Source organism: Plodia interpunctella, chromosome 2, assembly GCF_027563975.2.
Source record: "Plodia interpunctella isolate USDA-ARS_2022_Savannah chromosome 2, ilPloInte3.2, whole genome shotgun sequence".
Taxonomy (NCBI): Eukaryota; Metazoa; Arthropoda; class Insecta; order Lepidoptera; family Pyralidae; genus Plodia; species Plodia interpunctella.
In genome coordinates, this window is record NC_071295.1 from 10,753,162 (window position 1) to 10,772,698 (window position 19,537).

The 19,537-nt window shown below is 34.7% G+C and overlaps 1 protein-coding gene across 13 annotated transcripts in view; it reads left to right on the top strand.

Annotated features, from left to right (window-relative positions):
* The window catches only part of LOC128681970 (uncharacterized), a 148,816-nt gene that overhangs the window by 96,010 nt on the left and 33,269 nt on the right, over positions 1-19,537 (top strand). For all 13 annotated transcript variants that reach the window (XM_053766401.1, XM_053766378.1, XM_053766395.1 and 10 more), the window contains one exon: positions 19,419-19,447. The gene's annotated coding sequence lies outside the window, so the exon portion shown is untranslated. The remainder of the gene's footprint in view (positions 1-19,418; positions 19,448-19,537) is intronic.

Sequence of the window (19,537 nt, forward strand, 5' to 3'; positions counted from 1 at the left end):
CCTCCATTTATACAACAAATAAATTGTCGTTAATATTATTGTTTTGTTACTCTGTAAGTTTGGTCTGGTGCAATAATCAATATAGTATATTACATTATATTGAGTTAAACAGTTGAGTGAATTTGTGTGAAAAGGCTCAATAGGGTTGTCTCTTTCATTAATATGTTATCTTTAGAGGCTTTAGCGACCTCACATAATAGTTTTTTGGTCGACTTGCGTCGGGTTTTAGTTGTCCCTTGTGTATTCGCGTGGACATTTTCTCACTATTACAAATTCAATTTCAGAAATCATTATTCACGTTTGTGTTCTCAATTTTCAATGCTATCTATTACGGTAGTATAACATTGCGACTTCAGTTTTTTAGACATTCAGGCAATCTATAAATATGTAGTATCATTAGTGGCATCATAAAAAAATCCGGTATCCCCAGAGGTACTTATTACCTCCCAAAATAAAAGTTTTAATAGAATCCCATATATTCTTATGAAAAGAACAACTTTTATGTCGTAGGTCCCTTGGCCATAATAACAAGTCTGCTTGCCATCTTATTGTCTCATTTCTTTACGAAAGGAGTGAGCGAGAGAAATGATTTACGATCGAAGTTGAGCACTTCTTGAATAAGCCTTGGTTTTCTCTAGAGACAAAAACATGTTCAAATCGGCTTGAAAAAGGAGCCTTCTACTAAATTGCAGTCGCTATCGTCTGTACATACATGCCAGCCATAGAAATATAAGTGTTTGTGTGTTTCTGTGAAGCCATTTACGACTTTGATATGAAATATTGCTGTATTGGGTTTTCAATCACGTGGAAATTTATTGGAAGACATTTGAAGAAACTTTTATGCTCCTCAGTAGTATTTTCTATTGAGGTTGGAAGGCCTGACTCTTGATCCGAACAGCGACTGATGTTATATACAAAAATAGCATCCTTATGCCGTGTTGGAGCGGACTTCTCCACAGCACGGGTCTTCAAAACGGGGCCTGACGGACGTGACATGATAAGGTTTTAACTTCCGACTCATGGAATCCTAAGAAAAACGGAACTGCCACGTTCCGTTGCTTTCGTTTGCGGAATATTTATTTGAGTTTTTACGAGTGTTCGGAATAAGGCCCTGCCTTATCTGCATTCATTGGGTTTCATTGATAGCCAGTGTTATGTCGGTGGATTTATTGTGAGAGGTGATATAGAGCGGCCTTAATGCCCTGGGTTAATGTTAGATATTTGTTTTTATTTGTTGCTTTTCGTTTAGATAATACAATATCACAAACACAGCCTTATATTTTGATATAAATCAAAACAATGCAAAACTCTGGTGTTGGATTAATGCGTGCGCATATCTTTGTCGTATATCATAAATACATTACATAATGGAGTTTATTCGTTTTGAAGGAGACACAGAAATATTAAGTTGTGTAAAACGTAAGAGCACTCTCCTGTTACGGAGGTTCCTGGGTTCGATCCCCGCTCGGGCCCTGAATGTTTTTCATTTTATTATTATTATTTCATTGTATACTATTTTGACGACCTCGGTGGCGCAGTGGTAAAGTTCTTGCCACTGAACTGCCTTCTTTTTCTGATTGACCCGGGTCTGGATGTTTATCTATATATGTATTTGTTATAAAATATAGTATCGTTGACTTAGTATCTCATAACACAAGTCTCGAACTTACTTTATCTGAATCTGTGTGATTCGTCCTAATATATTTATTATTTATTTATTTATTTATTGAGCTAGGCATGCGGTCACCTCAGCTTATGGACGTCTGCAACACCAGGTTTGTCACACAGGTGTTTTAGCTCGGAATGAATCTTATCAATGTCACTATACTCCTTCCAGCCATACACATCTTCACACGCATTACCAAGCTACACAATTACCATACCTCACAAGTTAGCAGCATATCAGTAAGTTACCGAGACAATTCACACATCATTGATCATAACTATATAGAGCCACTTCAATGTGTGGCAACCACAGATGTCCCGACAATTAATACGGCTTCGTAATGAGCAATACATATCATCCAGTCTGGCCATTAGTATTGTTATACGACAACTACTAGTGCTCATATTATACATATGTAATTTACAGCATTGCATGCTATATTTCTTATTATTTTGTAGTTTTTTTGAGTCCTTACATGTAATGAATATTCGCCTTACTTATTTTAAAAGTTGTCTTGTACACAGCGAAAACGTAGCGACGTTGCATACAAGCGTTAGTTTATTTTTCTTCGCTATCAATTACGATTGTACTTTAGATATATACATACATATAAGTAATAATATAATAATAAATATATTAGGACAAATCACACAGATACAATAAATATATTGTCGTTAAAAATGACAAAAAATTCTCGGCAAGACAATAAAACAAATCTCATTAATAAAGTTCAAAATCAATAAGGACAGCAAACATTTAACACTACGAAATATGATCATTTATCAAATTATTCCATTGCGAAATGGCCTTAATTAACATTGAATAAGGTCTGGAATAAATCGCATTTGGCATAGACTGCGAGGGACCGAGGCGCCTCGAGGTCCTTGACTAGAGAGGCCCTTGACCCGGTGCATGCACGAGATATATTAATCTGCAGTCTTTATTGAATGCCTTTAGAGTAAACGCTTTTGAATAGATTCCATTCTATATTCAAAGGGATATTGGTGCTGCTGTATAGATTAATAATTGGAACTTAAAGGAAGCGATGTATACGATACTAGCCACATACAGGAACAGATGAAAAACTTTCAAACGTCAAGAAAGTCTTAAAATAAGAAGTGGTAGCGGTCGAATTTCGATGGTTAAAAAATCTTACTGGCCACTAACAAAAAAATATTTTAAGCAGAAGAAAATGGAGCAAACTGCAATTATCCATTTAATCACAACCCTAAAATTGGGAAACGCAGACTAACTTCAGATACTTGATAAAAATGAATGAATTATAAGGTGAAGTTGCTTTAGAAAATCGACTACCTTCTAAAGCAACTTCGCCTTAATTTATCTAGTATTTTATTATTGTAAGGGTTAGAATAAAAAAAACTGTACAGCTGAAATTTACTAATTATTTTAAAGTACAAATCCACATCATAATAATATATTTTGTTCAAAAGCAACGATACATGAAGATTCTACAACATCTACCAGGAACTTTCTAGGCCGAAGCAAATAAAAAGGAGCCACAAGTTAACTGTTTACTCCGCAGCGATTACAGCTCCAAGTGCCTTAATAAAAAGGTATTATTTCTCTCAATGTCGCTTAATTATTAGGGTGACTTTACGTACACTTAATTCGTATTAACGGCTTTAATGTTGGTTAAACGACTGTTTGGGCAACGCGTAATGGCGCTGGTCTGGCGACTTGGACTCTGAAAAATATTGTCTAATAGCTGAGATCACAACGGACCTTTTAGATATATCCTTTGGCACTACTATCATAATCACCCAGTGGTTATACGTCTACTGGGTATACGTCTCCTTCTGTCTACGCTAACCTTCTCTATCCTGAGCCATCTTTATGAAGTTGCTTCTGCACATTATATCTAAATCCTATTGAGCAGCTGTTAAGACCTTCCCTAGTGCTTTCCAAGTCAAATAGTATATAAGTTCGAATATAAGTCCAAAAATTGTCCAAAAACAACAAGTTTTTTTAGCCGGATATAGCGGTAAAAGTGGCTAATTTACCAGTTTCCATTCCGATCTTTCGTATCAATCTATTGGTCAAATATTTTTCAGCTAAACTTAAACTGAGTTACTTCACGTTGATGTACTCTGGCATTATTCTTTTTTTATCATGTGACTCGTCTTTATTTTATCCAATGGATTACCTATTTTTTGTTCCACATAGAAAGTTTTCCAAGATACTGGTATCTGTTTCAACTCTTCTAACACATACTACAAAACGAACCAACAAAAGTTTCTTCATGTGTACTTCCCGGTAGAGGGTTACTTGAAACATTACCAAGTCGTTACTTATTTAGACCTTATTCTTAGACCTGGTTAAAATATTTCACATAAAATTGCGTTTTTATATAAATACATTTTCCTAGTACTTTTGCCACTCTTAATGTACCGTCTAGTCGTTCGTTCGTTCGTTACGTTTGCCAGCTTTGTGTACCTAATTTATTTGTAAAGTAATTTAAATTTTCCATTATGATCAAAGTGAAACAAACTCGTAAATTGCTCTTTCAGCTTAACAAGCAAAATTCAAAATCTGGCTTTCGATTATTTTATTGACCTTGATCAAAAAGTTATTAGCAAACCGAATTGATGACGCACGCGTTATAATTTTCATTAAGTTTATCTCTACCCCAGATAATGTAATGACTGTCATTAATCATAGTCATTTTATGTCATTTTACGAGGCCATTAAAAACCGTTCCGTTTTGTCGATGACAATAATGAGTGGGCAGTGCAACGAGTGCTTAAAATATGGCCGCGGTACGGAAACATCGACCACTCTATGAAATTTAATTTTTCGTCCTATTTTTTACGGTTTTCGGCATTTTTTTATATTTTCGTTAGATTGAGATAGTTCTCTTTTTCATTCTTTAAATTGGTAGCGAAAAATAAAAGTTTTTTATTCTATCTCATCAATTAATCATGAGACCTCTCTGAGAATACTGGAGATTGTTGCACGATATTCAAATTATCTAACAATTTTGCGCATTATAATGTATGCTGAAATTCCTAAACGTGGCACATGTGAAGTTAGGTGCATAACTTTTGGGTAGGTAACTTTGAAAATCTGTTAAAAGTGTTATGCTAATTGCGAAAATACTTGCACTCATAAATCAGAAGCTAACAGTATGTGACGTACAACATTTTCTGTTTTCAGCTGTGTTCAGTATTTTCCACACACTTGCACCGCACTGCAGTTCCCCCTATCTGTTCTACCACAGGGGTCCCCCGGGACGCCGTCTTGTGGCCAGCGACAATTTCTAATCAGCTTCTTGGAGGTCTTGCAACTTTCCCCTGGTCTTTGGGGAACCATTCTTTCGTCAGACTAATGTATTTGCGTCTGTTTCCAAATGATTTTTTTCTTTCTCGATTTACAAAAAAATATGTGAGAGGTTTTTGTGTCAGAGGTGAGAATGTAATAACACTTGTGATATCAGGTTTACGAATATGGAGATCCTGACTGAATACTTTAATTAATTTTATTAATTATTTACTGAATTTAAGGTCCTGGTTCCTTCCTTCTTCAGAATTCCCGGTGTGAGTGTAAAAAATAATTCAAGGGTTGATGGCATCACAAATCCCTTGCGAAATGCTAAAATCACCGTTTCCCGATATAGACTGTGATTCAGCATAGCACGTCTCACAAAGTCATCAATATAAAAAAGTGAAAATTACATTGAATTTCTTGTTTTCTCTAAATATAATATAGCTGTGGGTGTCAAAGATATAATTGTCGAAAGAATGAAAGTTCAAAACATTTGTTTTCCATAAAGGCTATCACGCCCGCAGCTCGAACTCGATCGATAGTCAAATTTGTTATTACTTGTAACGTCGCTGGAAGTTATGGAATTGCATTAATTAGTCACTGATATATAAGGCTGGTATCCACCGGATCTGTGGAGGAAGGAGGTTTGTTTAAAAGAAACAGTATCACTTCGTTAGTAGAAGAGATGAGAACAAAGAAATGTCTTAAATTATTTTAACTCATAGATTTTAAGCTAACTCTTCTTACTTCTTTGGTATTAAATAGTATCTTCCTTATTTACTTGACATAAATTACTATTGAAAAAGAACTACTATTGAATAATCATCGAGATACGGTTGACTACATGAACAGAATTCTATTAACTGAATTGATACCCTGAAGTCATGTCCGCACAACTTCATTAGAACGTCCTCGCTTATACCATGTGCCTCTGGTGGATACTAACTAACCCTTAGAATGTAGAATTATTGACAAAGGACAATTGTATAACCTCAGAATAGTCGATAACGTATACCCTACCAAGCATTTCAATATTAATTACGCAGTGACATAGATTTGTGAAGCAACTTAAAATTATGTTGGTTTATAGAAGGCTTAACTAGGACTGCTATATGCATAGAACATAAATAATAAAATGTTACTTAAATTCCTTATCCTATACATACGGTCCGAATAATAATCAAAATAGTAATGCATTAAGTTTGCGCTTTGTAATATTATCATACTACGAGGGGTCTATGTCTGTTTTACATAATATATCATCATTGTCTTTAGCAAAATATATGAAAATATTACTTTCTCTTGATGGAATCTAGAAAGGAAAGAACCATTTTCTAGTTCGTGTATTAAAGTTCGTGCAGTGGTTACATTACACGCTCCACAGACTTTTCCGCAAAGCGAGTTAAAAACTCCACTGCGGGCTAAGTACGAAGTTGGCTAAACTAGAAATGATCTCGCTTTTCACGTTCGGATGTCTACTCCGGTCTAAACGACGGTGAAATTCGTTTGCTTAGGTTTACTGCCACTTCTCGTCTGTGGAATGTGCAATGAAACATTACCTCTTTACTGGACACTTCTCGTTAAACGTCTCTCTATTATCTGTGCGTTTTCTCGGTTCCTTCATCAGCCATTAAACGGAGCCGGGCCCGCTTTCCTACTTTTTCGTCTCCACTTCACACGGTCATCGGCATCCCTATTGTCTGACCATTGTCACGCATAATTGTCATCCTGACAACATTAAGCCAGCACTTCTTGGCTTCGCCCCTTCGAGGGCCTGGCGGGAACGGTATAGTCAAACATTTGTTTCGTAGGTATTTTGCCGGTCTAAGTAAGACGTGGCTATAATAACTTCTTTTGTGTGATTTGTGTCTCGTTTAGAATCCGCCAAGGGTTGTTGACCGCTTGTTATTATTGTAATTAAAGTGTAAATCAGTAGTTTTATCAATGTTAAATGCTTTCTCTTAACGGCTTTCTTTACCGGTTGTGGAATGGCAAATTTCATTAATAAATAAGTACAAAACTGGACAAGATTTTCGTATAAAAATGAACCTAAATATTTGTTGCATTACCTAAAAATCCTCCTTTTAGCTGAATGTCGCAGATCATTGAAAACGAAATCCCAAAATGATGTCTACAATTCTCTCATCATATACATGCGTAAAATATACTCGCCTATAGGATGATTTTCGTCTGAAACCTAATAGCCTTTTTAATTATTTACGCAAGCCCCGAGGGAGCGTGTTTACTCCTCATATTTTTAATGAAAAATCGTAGCTAATAACGCTTGTAATGGATATTACGTTGGATAATCTTCATAATATTCCGACATTCCCTACTGTATTGATTCGGGTTCAGGAATGAAGTCAAATACGTCGCATGATAATCCTTATACTATTTAAATCGAATTCAATTAATTAAATGGAATACAATTGAAAAATTTACTTTTATAAATGAAATATTAATGTGGAGTTGATTTATTTTGAAATATATTATCCTATCATGCTAATACTATAAACGTCAATTTTGATGTAAGGCAGGCGGCCGGTCGTAAAATCACAGCCGATCTTCGAAATTTAAAGGTTTGTTTTTATATGGTAGCCGAGAATGAGCAGAACAGAGAGAGAAGATAACGAGGAACAGGAATACGCGAGTATAAGAGAGAGAGAATACAGAGTAATAATCAAAATGTTGATGCTTCTATAAATTTTGCATAGTTTTATTTTTGAAATATCGGCCCTCCTAAAATAACGATCGATTATGCAAACTCATCGATATACGATCAGCATAAGAATTTTTCAGGTATATTCAATCAAATATTCGATCACACCAGACCCAATCAAACGTTAAGCGGTTCCGGCCGTGCTCGAAAATAGAGATGGTGAGTGACAAGTTTACGCAATAATTGGTATTGTTATCAATAACATAATAACATAAAATTGTTAGCAATGGAAATTATATATTTTAATAATTAATTTATGTACTTATTGGTGATGCTAAACTTCGCGAAAGATAAACAATGCTTCTGTCGAACGGGTGTTTTGAGCAATATTTAGTTTTCGAATTTCACCTTATCGTGTTGCACATTACGTTCTTCTATCTTATATTAAAGTCTCTTTCTCTTTCTCTCATCCTTTCATCTCGGTTGCATTCATGGCTGTGCCTTAATTATTTAGTGGTCCATTTGAAAATTAATCCTTAAAATGTGGAAAATTCCGACCTTTCCTCTTTGACAATGCTATTATTGCTATCAAAGTCTTCTTTTTAAGTCCCATGCCGATAGTATTGAAAACGTTGGTTTAGAACGCCCACCTCTACCCGGAACGTCTCATGTGTCTGTTACTATATAAAGGTACCTTTCAATGAAGTAAAGGTGTTTCCAAGAAAATCATATACGCGTATCAAAGCCTATTTAGATCAAAGGGCAGGAGGCTCGCAACATATTCCCTTATCAAAGGGAGTACGACTTTATAAATGTCTCTAGACGAATACCGGTACTTTTAGAAATGTGTTATTTTTAAGATTATTTCATGGAAAACTGATTCTGTTAACATTTGTCAATTGATGTTTTTTTTTTTAATTCCCTCCTACGCTACGAAGACAGATTTCTGTATAATTTAAATTGTGTATTTTTTTTTATTAATTTAAATTGTGTATCACATTATTTGGGCGCCTTGGTTTCGTTCTAGTATAATTGTTATGACAAAAATTACACTTAATAGATGTTATCCAGGTTTTACCTATATAACCAAACCATCAAACTTTTACATCAAGTTAAAATGTATATTTTGTAACTGTAGCGTTAATTCATAATAGTGTATCATTAGTATTTTGTATCGTTAATATCTAAAAGCTACTATTGAAACACGATTGTCACTTATAAATTGTGACTTGTAGTAAACAGAATTGACACCAAGAATGTATTGTATGTATTATGTGTTCATAAACCCATTTCTGCGCATAGCTTTATGTCCGTTGTGGGATACTCTTATCCCGATATTGTCACGAAATCGTTCCACATTTCAATAATCATTATGGCCAGATGGCCATTACTGAAACGAGCTCGCGGTCCTTGCCCAGTGTGATTGAAAGACAGCACATTTTATATTCAACGACTTCCATAAACATAATACAGATTGATCGGGAATCTATGAGATTTACGAATAAACGACGGATTTATTCATAAGATTATGTATAAAATTGATCCATGAAGGACTTTCTGCAGAGGATGAAATTTTTATTTTTAAAGTCGCCGTACCTGAAATGGTAAAAATGGAACGCTTATAGGTCTGTCTGTCAAACCCACCATTTCCTGGGAACACTTCGAGGTATCAAGTTAAAATTTATTCCAAACTAGCGACCCGTCGCGGCTTGACACAGATAAAACCATAATACATCTACAGTTTTCTCAGAATTCACACTATCTATTAGTGAACATAAAACATTGAACATAAATCCATCCTGTAGTTTTGGAGTTTATCACTTCTTCTTTTACAATAATGTATCAAGTTTGATGTTACACACGCGGACTTCCGATAACTCCGAATAACTTCCGTTACGTTACTGGATACTACTCCTAAAGCAGTATTCTACAGGATGTGTTAATCAACTAAGCTTGCAGCGTTGTTTGAGCACAAACATTTTAAACACTACGGCTCTCGGTGTGAACACATAATTGACTCCCGGGATTTGTTTGGTCATTATAGAGGTGGTTATCATCTGCATACTTTTTAGGTAAAGTACTACAAAATAGCCATTTTATAGTTTCGCCGTGTCTGTGTGGTTTATTTCAGAGACGAGGACAAGAAAATTGCTTTGGGATATACTGTTAGGTACATACTTTATATTAGTCTCTTTCGGCAATGGAAGTTTCGAAATTATATAAGTTTGGAGTTTTAATAAATAATCATGTAACTTAAAATTTTATATGATTATCATTTTCAGAATGTATGCAATATAAATGCTTCCAATAGAAAGTTTATTTGCCTTCCACTTCAATTAAATAGTATTAAACGAATTTAGTTTGAAATCACAGCTTGATTATATACGATAGGATAGCTCACATTTTTGAACTTATGTTCAAGCATATTCTGTTTTAGCTTATAACACGTTCACATATATCTTAGCATATTATTGTACAAGAATTCCCTTTTAACAAGACTTGTATTTCGAGGATATTAAGTCTTATGTTAATAACGATTAGGACAAATGAAATACGTGAGTGAGGCTGACGACACATCTCCTTAATTAACTGAAGATTGAAAAGGGTAACCCTAGACTTTGGAGATTTATTTCTGGTATTTAAAATTTTTAATTACACAATTCTATAAAGATGTATTTTCTAAAGGCTTTTGTTTAGGTTATAATCAAATCTTGGATGTTAAATTTCACCTACTTCCGTTTATTTTACAGAGTTGAAATTTTCCACGTCGCTCCAGTTTCCTTGACAACGCATTATTATGATAAGTATGACCTGATGCATAAATAAGAGACTCATTGCAGCCATCGATTTCCATTAGTACATATAGTCATGTGCATTTCACATCACACATGGATCTACATATATGTATTAGCGGCCATTTGTAATAAATTTAGACAGGTAGATGTCCTGTTGAATCTCTCTTAGCGTTTTCTCGGTTTCTTCCCCCGCTATTGAGCGTCGGAGCCCAGTGTCAGCTTTCTAACATTTTTCCCTCCATTCGCACGGTCTTTGGCATCCTGAGCTGTCAGAACATTGGCACTTGATAGATGTGCTGTTGAATATATAGACAGAAATGAAATTTGGTCTTCCATTAGTGAAAATTGCCAAGATAAAATATTTTACAAGTATTAACACCACGGTTCCTCCGGGGTATACATATTTGTTTTAATACCTCTCTGGTTATCATTTGAAGAGTTAATTGCCCGCGATACCTGCCTGTAAAATTGCTAAATCCCCGCCACAATTAAGGCACCTCAGTGCACTCACACATTAACTTGTACGGTCAACAAGAAAAATTGTAATAAATAAACACCACTCAACGGCGGCTGCCCACACTAAGCACTAAGTTTGCATCTTATTGACATAAAGGCAGTAACTGACGCAACATATCCGGATGGAGATGTCGATATCCATAAAAGTCATGTCAGATGCCTTAATGTTTAAAATTCCTGAGGAAGGTTTATAATGTATATATTATGGTTTTTCTAGTGAAGCCGGAAAAGCACCACTAGTGATGATATAAATAATATTATATACATAAAATAAGTGTGAGGGGATGGATCACTCGGTCGAAACAAAGTTCCTTTCGCTTTTTAGTGAACGTTTTCTGCACAGACAGTCATACTTTTTATAACAAAAATACTTGAAGTCTACACACTACTTTTGCTGACGGTACTTCTGTGCCCGTACAACGTACGAACGACATTGTTTCGCGTGTGTACCGAATGTATCCCGGGCGTTCATTGCTTCATTTGAAGGGTTTAAAGCAGATAAGTGCTTTTAGCCCTTATTAGTACAGGGGGAGCTCTAGTGTGTTTACGTTTGACCTCTTTTTGTGGGCTAACGGACCTGCTCTCTGATTTTTAACCAAAACGTTTTAGTTTTTCTCCGCGAGGAATTTTAATTTTCAGAATTATTTAAATTCTTGTCGGTCGCTGATTAAGTTATCATGCAAATGTGCTTGCGGATTCTCATTTAGTTTTTTGTTACTAACGATCGATCGCAAAAAATTATACCTAATTTTAATTTGTTGGCGCGCGGTTACAGGGTATTATAAATTGTGGTATTATACAAACAGGATATTATAAAATTAAAATCGATAATAAAATGATCTTAAAAATAAAATGTTCATCATAGTGGAAAAATACAATGAGTATAATTTTTTTGCGAAATCGAATGGGCGTTTCTATTTTTGGGTCGAATATTGAAGGGTCCTAGAAAAGGCTACGCCTAATTTCAATTAGATGCTTTGCACAATTTTGCTCTGGTGGAGAGTTCGTGACGATAAATAATATTTTAAACCAAATTTCATCAATAATCTAGGAGTTTATGGGTTAAGGTTTACTAAATTATGTTTTGTCAGTCTTGCCGTCCGTCATTAACGTCATTAGATCGATATAAACGAGGTGAATTGTAAACAAAATAATAAATGCGTGTCTACTGTGACTTAGGAACAGATTAAAAATCAGTGTCACGTTATTACCGCCCCAACCTAAAGACATGTTTGCGTGCCACGCTTATTTTGTGACCTTGGCTACCTCTTTCTCATTATATTATAGTTCATTGTATATTATGTAATACATAAATTATGCGCCACATAATTTTGGACTATTATTTATTTACATTCAAAATAAGTTATGATTATATTCAAAATTGAAAATATTTAAAATGAATATTTGAAAATAAAATACCTGAATTATTGAAAATTATCTTATTTAAATAAATCTGTTTAAGGTCATGAAAACAATTAATATGTGAGAATAACATACACAAATAAATGCAAAATTTGGATTTTAATGGCGGTGGTGGTCCAATGTTTAAGCCCGCCTGGAAATCAAGATTTCATAAATTAGGTTCGGATCCTACTCATGCCACATGAGCCTTTATACCAATCTGACTCATGTAATAGTAGTTTTCATCGACCACCACTTGCTTCCGGTGAAGGAAAACATCGTGAGGAAACCTGAACACCGGTTGATTATTAACTTGTGTGGAAATGGAGAGAGCAATGGAAAACCACTCCATTACTAATGCCAATGAAGTTATGAGCATTTCATTCACGACCACCAGCCATAAGGAATACGACTATGAAGAATAAAATGTCATGCTCACTCAAATGGTCAATCTGGTAGTGGCGTCGTGGGCCGGGTCGTGAGGTTCCCTCTATTATGGTTGAGCTACGCGATGGCTGTCCCATGCGTCAACTCGTGAACGGGTGCTGCCAGAGGGAACTGGTCATCTCGTTTCTCATATATTTAAGTAAAGATGTAAATTAATTGTGTTTCACATTATATTCAGCACTCGGATCACAATCATAACCTGTTTTGATATACCTTTTGACTATGTACATTATGTACTTTTATATATTATTAGAAAAAAAAAAACATTGTAAGAAACAATAATGGTAAGCCGATCTGGCATGATAGGGACCAACACTGTTCAAATGAGTTTCTTTCGGCATTTCTTCTCAGCAGTGGTCGTTCCGAAATGCCAGTAGTTTGTAGCTGGTGAGAAATAACTATAAATATAAAAATTGACGATAAAAAGTGCCTGTGAAGGTCTAATTTCTGAATAAATGATTTGAATTTGAAAAAAATCTCGCATCGGTATTGGCTACATGAAAAGAACAAAATAATTTCCACAAATACGAACAGACTGATACTTAGAGAAAATAAAAAGTAGAAACAAAGAAAATGAAGCAGCTTATTACTAAAATTCTCATAAAGAACTTGCTTTATAAGCACATGCCTTTTTCCAACTGGTTGGTGCGAAAGTGCAAGAAATATGGCCGCTAACAAAACTTGATCCTGGAATGCAAGGGTTTCCTTTTTTGCTCTTGTTTTCAGAGTTAAAGTTAAGAAAAACTTATAACAAAAATTTATAACAAAATTCCACAACACGTTAAAGATCAGAATTTAAATTTATTTGAAAAGCACCTCAGGTTCTTGCTGATTGATAAATATTATTATAATTTAAACGATTTAGTTACTTTTTTATTAGATTTTGTTTTGTGGGATGATGGCATGCTTTCCATTTAAATTTGCATACTCGTGGACGGTGAAACATGTAGGATTAAGATTTTCTTTTAACACCACATTGTAAAAAATGTAAAATCATGTTTTTGCAAATAAATAATCTTTGTCTTTGAGAAAAATCTAGAAATTTCAAGTAAGCTAACCTGTATTTTGTGTTTCCGTAGATTCAAAAACGTAAGTGCATTTCACGTTTGTGTTTTTGTTGATTAAATTCCGTTTCCTCACATTTAAGCTAGCTAAAGAGATAAAAAGCAAATTTTAAACGTATCCATGTATGTTATCTCGTAATTACAAACAACTTTATAAATGTTTTCAGCTATGTTTTAGAGGTTTTCTTAAACTTCTGATTCGAATTGTATTCTCCCGGTTGAAATATTCACATATACAAACCTATCTTATAATTATTTTCACATAAACGCCTTTTCCAAACATGATTCACCTTGCTACGTATTTTGTAATTTTATATAATTTCGGTGCTATGGACCCCTGTACCATATGCGCGTTGCCGATGTCCCAGAATGTTGCGGCAAAAAAACGTTACTGAAAATTCCGAATGTGTTGTGTTGATTTCAGCGAATAAAAATGATCTGCAATTTTTTTACGATAATTTGTGTATTTTGTTTTCACGTTTGCCTTATAATAATTGATGTATTATGTACATTTTTAGGGATCATATTCATAGTTTAGCTATTTGTCAAAACCGTATAAAAACGGTACTTTCAAGTTTATCATGTTCATACAGACAGACGTGACAGCGGGACTTCTTTTTTATAATATGTTAGGATACCCACAGGACTGTAGCCTCAAAACACACATAATATATTATATGTACGATATAATGTTTTATATATATTTACATAAGTACGTATCGGTATATACATACCTTATCATATTGCTATGGGATTACACAAAAATCCAGTGAAATTAAATTCATTAAGACGCGTCCTATACCGGGATTATTTTTCCTCTTTCCTCGTTATAAAAGCCTCGATCGTTCGGGAACTCTTTTGATCACATGTTAATATTACCATTATAATATGAAAACCGTTTGCAAAGTCTTCGCAAATTCAGAGAAATTGAATGACGTAATGTTACGTTTCACGCCAAATTCTATTGATGGAGTTGTGTAAAATTTTTGAGTCGTTTATACATTTTATTTCATCGATCGATGTATTATGTTATGATAAGAGAACTAACTTGGAAAAGACTTGCAGACAGCCGGTTGTGAAAGCATAGTCAAAATTTAATGCTTCATATTTTACGCGAGCCCTGGGCTTTGGGGCGAGCACACGGGAAAGACCAATGTATACCTACTGCCACTTATTGTCCTAGCTTTTCCAGTTGCTGAATGTATCGGATGCGTTTGCCATACAAACTTTCATATAAAAATGAAAATCAATATATTTTTAGAAAGTTTGTATGGCAAACGTATCCGATATATTCAGCAACTTATAATGGTTTGGACCGGCTGTCGTCATGAGATTTGTCACGGAAACTTTCTCTATTCTTCTCCGTACTATACATATAAAATATTCAATACTGCTCCGTAATGTATGTATATACAAACAAACATAATTACTTTAAACAAAACAAATGTATGTATTTACAAACATAATAAAATTATAATATTAAAACAAGGATTTTTATTTACCTTTATTCAGTTGTAAATACTTGATTTGTTGTGTGCATTACAGATTAAAAATATGCTTTTTATGTTTCAGTAAAAATCCACGTGATCCGTGAGGTTTAAGTGTAATAAATGTTTATGATGAAAGGTAGTGTGTACGAACAAACATTCATGTGTTTTAGTGTTATACTGAAATTTACATGCAAATACGTGTTGATACTAGTTTTTGTACTCAGCTTCGCCCGCCACAAGCGCTACCAGGTTAACTATAATTATTGGCAGCATTCTTTTCCCCGGTGGAAATAGCCATTTCTTAATGATGGTGTTCGTGTCCTTCTCGCTCTTGTGCCTTACGAACCATTTTCGACCCGTAACATTTCTTATGACGTCGACCCATCTTTCTTTGATGATCAACTTTTCGCTTACCATTTCTAGGCCACCACTCTGTCAATACCCTACTCCATGATGGTTGACATTAATTATGATTTCCATGATGATTATTTTGATGATTTTTATAATATATTTACTACAGTGGTCTTTACCTTACTCTAAGCGTCTTTGAAATACTCCGATTAATTTAACAAAAGTCGAGGATAATTTTTGCCGTTGGAATTTTTTATCAGTCGCCAAGAACTGTCAAGGATATTTAATGTTCCGATACTTGGAAGGTTACGGCTAAACTCTGAAATGCGGCTGTACCTAGGTGTGGCACCTGCGGGGACTTCTTATATCGAAATTTATTTTCAAGTAACTACACAATTCTTACGGTAGCAAAGCTCCAGTATATAGTCACTACCAAACCAATCTATCCGAAGCCAGACAGAATTACAAGCAACTTTATGAATATTATGAATAGTGAACTGCAAAGCCATAGTCACGCAGCTCTCATAAAACAAAATCACCTCGTTCAACCTGCATTTTGCATGTAACATGTGTTACATTTTACTATTATTGCGAGTCGAACTGGCGGCTATCGGATCCGACTATTTCTCCTTGCACTTCACTCTTCCCTCATTGCGAAATATCTGGAATACTATCGTGTACACAAAAATAAATATTATTCACATTTTATATCCATAATATACAAAAACAAAAAAAAAAAAAACAAGTGTCTACCTATCTACCGGGTACAGGTTCATTCGAACATTTTTCAGGAACTAGGATCCCCACAAATATGATTAGTAAATTTAAGACATTGCATATTTTTAAGCACTAGTTATCTATGTAAAGAGGAAAATATACTTCTTTTTATTATTATTATTAAGGGTCCAAAGACCATTTTTAAAAAAAGGGGTCCAAAGATAGAGCTGTCTAAAAGACTGACGGACAGCGGAGGCATACCTGTTCCTGTGAGTCCTGTCCTTTTCGCGCTGCGACAAATTTCTAGGTAAAATACCGGAAAATCTCCTTGTCCACCAGTGACGGCCACCATTAGATATTAAATAATTTAATTAGGGTAAAGGCTGGGTGCTATTGGGAACGGAGCATCGGATCTCATCGGACCAAATAGTTTCCGACCGGTTCTGTCCCGAAACGACCATTGATTTTATTCTATCCATTAGTTTTGACGCCCCCTTTTTCCTTTTGGGAAATCTCGAAGAAAAGGCGAATCATTGTATATTATGATTCCGTTTTGTTCTTAGGGCTACCTTAAACTGTGACAGAACGAAATGAAGACTTATTTTACGTTATATTATATACTCTTAATGTTTGTTGGAGTTTACTATTTCGATGCTAATTTTATACTGCAATCTAAAAGTAAGGTTTTTTATTCCGACTTTTAGTATCTCGTTGTTTCAGATGTCAATTTTATATAGCTTAAAAACTTGATATACTCAAAAAACATCGAAAATAATTTGAGAAGATTTTGTAAAGACGGGATCAAATTAGTCTTATAATACAGAGTTATTACTAAACAGGGATGTCGTCCTGAAAAATATGAAATTCGCGGCAAATCTCGTTAAACCTTGTTCAGTCTATGAGATGGTTTGCAGGGGGCTCTGGGGGAATTACGAGTACCGCGTTATTTTCGTAGCACAAGATATGAGAAAATGACTATTGTGGAAAAAACCTGTTTCGGGCTTTGCTGCAGTTGTGTGGAAAACTTCTTGTCGGTTGTATTCTCTTTATACTTACTACCGGCCCGTCCTGGCTTCGATCGGATAAAACCATAATATATTATAGAACTAAACCCTCCTCAGTAATAACACAATTTATTAATAAAATCAGCATCAAAATCCGTTGTATACGTTGTATAGTTAGAAAGCATACATTGGGGTAGACAGCGGGAAGCCACTTAGTTTTATACCTTTCGGACCCTTGGTTCATCTAGGTGTTTCACAGTTAACTTTTAGTATCCGTGGTTCATCTAAGTGTTCCGCTATTCATAATAATGTTTACTATGTGATTATAGTGAAATCCATGGTTCCATTTGACACTAGAGTTCTAGTGTCAAATGTTTTTAACTCACCTAAGGGTAACTTTTTAAAATTAGTACTTTGAGTGCGTTTGACCTCAATCTAGAAGCAAAGATTTACACGCAAGCTATAAAAATGCTTATTCACTTTTGCCTTGATTCAAAAAATATACTAAAAACACATCAGTACTAATAAATAAATAAATAAATAAATATATTAGGACAAATCACACAGATTGAGCTAGCCCCAAAGTAAGTTCGAGACTTGTGTTACGGGATACTAACTCAACGATACTATATTTTATAACAAATACATATATAGATAAACATCCAAGACCCGGGCCTATCAGAAAAAGATCATTTTCCATCATGACCCGACCGGGGATCGAACCTGGGACCTCTCGGTTCAGTGGCAAGAACTTTACCACTGCGCCACCGAGGTCGTCAACTACTAATCACTATAGTTACACAGTGCTCTTACAGTTAGGGAGTGCTAATACGATTTTAAGCCTCACAGTACTTCTCGTGTAGTCCTCGTGGAATGTTCTGGAATTTATTTTCCAAATGCCGTTGTCTGTTACACTTGTTAGCTCTGCATTTTATGTTGGTAGTTGTTTCTAGTATTCTAAATGCCATGTCTGTTAAACTGGTTGGTGTCTATTTTATGTACTTACTTGTCGATTTGTGTATTTATAGGTAAACTTAAATAAATTGGCCGATGGTCATACATATTTAAAACCTATTTCTGTAAAAATATTTTTTGCGTGTATCTCATTTTACATTATTTGATATGGACAGAACGAAACAACGAATTTTTTTATGATTAACTTAATATGACATAGAAAGAACCAATAACAGTTGATCAAATTTCTATGATCTGACACGAAACCCTTTCAAACTATGTTAATATATTATTTTGCGAAGCTTTATTCTCTCTTTATTTCGATAACGCTGCATTGGTGAAACTTGAGGGGGGGATATAAAACTTGCTTCGAGAGACAACGGACCCCGATGTGTGTCATAAATTATTAATATTATTTTATTTATTCCGCCATCTTGACGCACACTTCTTTGCCACGGAGATCTCATACATGTGAAATAGTTTTCTGAATATTACATAGTTAAATGTATTTACATAATATTTTTTGAAGTGTCTTATGTATCCTCGCGTATTCGAGGTTACATTTGCGGCTGTGTTGTTATGAAGCCCAGGATTCGAAAATTGAATATAATAATATTATTCAATTTAGAATATGACCTGAAAAAATACCTGTTTAGATCTGATTTTTGAATAAATTATGTGATTTGAAAATAAACTTGAATGAATTTTTAAGATTCGGTTATAATTTTAAGACATGTTTGTTTGACGTGAACCCTCATTGGGAATGCTGTTGCTGCTTATCAACTGAACTATTCGGGTGATGGCGACTAAGGGATAAGAAACCTTGAGTTGTAGTTGGTAACGGGAGGATTTAGGAGGTCCTATACTAGGGCGGAAACCACACGCCATAAATTGTATGAATAACTCACATTTAATATGACAATGACATATTCATATCGTATTTTGGTGACAAGTTTATTGTGTTCTCTCTCGGCAGGATTTCGGTACTGGAGAGGAGATATACCAAAATGGCTGCCAATTTGTCGCATTATTCCAAATTTGAAATTTAACGAATGCCTTTTTGTTGTTGCAGGTCTAAGGCAGAAGCAATGTTAGCAAAAGGTGAGCATATTTTTGGTACTCAAGTTTTATGTCAAAAATATCAAAATTGAATTCTACATCTGTGGGAATAGATATCATTTTATGTTTATA